We start from the raw sequence: 2,276 nt of genomic DNA, 5'->3' as shown, positions 1-2,276 counted from the left end.
TTACCGCCACCTACTGTACTGGAGTGGAGCCCAGTTTCTCTTAAAAAAAGACAACAAAAAATGTAGACTGTATATAATGACGTTCTACTTAGTATACTCTTTAAACTAATTTCCTGTATCCACTTCTCCCTTATACTGGATCTCAGCCTCTTCCCCCCTCATACTGCCCACACTATGCCAATACAAGCTCCACTGTAGTTTTTTGGGGCATCAATACCCGGCCATACCTGAGAGTAAACAACATTGCTTTGTGTGGAATGTTGAGTCAGTTGCGGTTTGATAGTCTTCTATTTTAAGGGCTTATGACAGACTCGGGGTGAAAGTATTAATACAACAAGCCCCAAAAAACTACAGGCTATTACTCCATAATTTAACAGTACTGCATGTCAGCAGCATGAAACATTAGCGAATTGACTGGAAACTGGGTGATAATACGCTCCTTGTGGTTTGAGGAGAACACTTACATTTTTGTCAAGGCAGAGATGAGTGGCCGAGACGCTTGCGGACAAGGCAGAGATGAGTGGCCGAGACGCTTGCGGACAAGGCAGAGATGAGTGGCCGAGACGCTTGCGGACAAGGCAGAGATGAGTGGTATTTTATGTTACATTAAACCTCATATACAGTTTTGTAGGAATGAGGTTTGGGCTGTAGTCCTAATACATTATCACAGCATATTGGCTCTATGATTGGGCTGCCAATATTGTTAATCAGACCATATTATATTTCAAAACTCGAGCTTTGATAACAAAATAGATCAGTTGGTTTGGCACTTATGAGTAGTGATGGGCATTCCGGCTCTTTTTCAGTGAGCCGGCTCATTAACAAAAAGAGTCGGCTCTTTTGGCTCCCAAACGGCTCTTTAAAAAAATAAGTTTTGTATTTTTTCAAGTCAAACAGTTTGCGATAGTTTGACAGCATAATAGAATATTGCACCATATCAAAGAAAAATAAATAACAATTTGGAAACCTGCAGCATCCCACAAATTGAAATAAATGTAAAAAAGGTTGCGTTTACAGATGTGCATTTAAAGTATACATTTTTTTATGTATATAAACAAAGTGCATATAAATGTAACAATTCAAAACTAATACAATCTGAACAACACAATAGAATATTGCACCATATCAAAGAAAAATAAATAACAATGTGTAAAACTGCAGCATCCCACTTAAAACATTGAACTGGTCCCTCTTTTATCTCTTATTGCCATGTTATAACCAGCAGCACACAGCAATGCTGAACATATTTTGCTTTAATGAGAGATTTGCATTCAGAAATGCAAGCTGCCTCACTTTCGAGGGGCTGATGCGGTTTCTTCTCTCTGTAATTATTTGTCCCATTTTTGAGAAGACCCTCTCAGGGGGAACGGCTGTGGCCACTATGCAGAGTCTCCCTGTCATGACTTTAGTAAGCCGTGGGTAGACAGAGGCCTTGTTCTTCCACCAGCTCAGAGGATCTGCAGATCGGAGGAGGAGGAGGGGCTCCTCCAAATATGATCGGACCTCCATTATGGCATCTGCTGAGGGATTCCTTCGTGCTGCATCCCCAGTTGCTCTCTAGTCAAACAGCATCCAAACAGAAGGTGTTTGTGGCACTACTGCTGGTGCTTCTGCTCTGTCGGATTCCTCTTCTTCCTGTTGCCCTGGTGCCTGAGCCAGCTGACTGCTGGGGCTGTCCCTCCCTGCTGCTGAGGTTATTCTTTGAAGAGCCTCATCAATCGCTCTGGCATCACTGAAGGATAAGTTCTTAAACCTGGGGTCAAGTGCAGCGGTTTCTGATAGCACGTGATTATATTCCATTCTGTGGAACTTTCAGTCCATTGATGAAAATAGGGTGTCCATCAACTCTGTCACATGTCCTGTGGTTACCTTTGCTTCTCTCTGGTGATTCGCTGCAGACCATTGCATATCATTTTTGAACAGTAACTTATTAGTTCATGTTTTGTCTACTGATACTACATTCTCATCCACTGCTCATATACATATTAAATAATGTAGTAATAACTGCTTACTGTACCTCCACTGATCTCCACAGTGACCTGCTCAAAGGGTTCCAGGACTCTGCACACCTCTTCCACCACCTCCCATTCCTCTAGGGTCAGAGCATCAACAGGTGCATTGACATATCCGATTGGGCAATGCAGTAGGTGCACGATATTTACTCACATATTTTCCGATTTAGTTACCTACTGCATTGCCCAATCGGATACCTCAAATCACAGTGGCTACAGAGCTTCCATGACCCTGGCCACAGACAAGTGTAATAGGCTGCTAGC

The sequence above is a fragment of the Oncorhynchus keta genome, chromosome 32, assembly GCF_023373465.1.
Source record: "Oncorhynchus keta strain PuntledgeMale-10-30-2019 chromosome 32, Oket_V2, whole genome shotgun sequence".
In the NCBI taxonomy this organism is placed as follows: Eukaryota; Metazoa; Chordata; class Actinopteri; order Salmoniformes; family Salmonidae; genus Oncorhynchus; species Oncorhynchus keta.
This window is presented reverse-complemented; position numbering follows the sequence as displayed.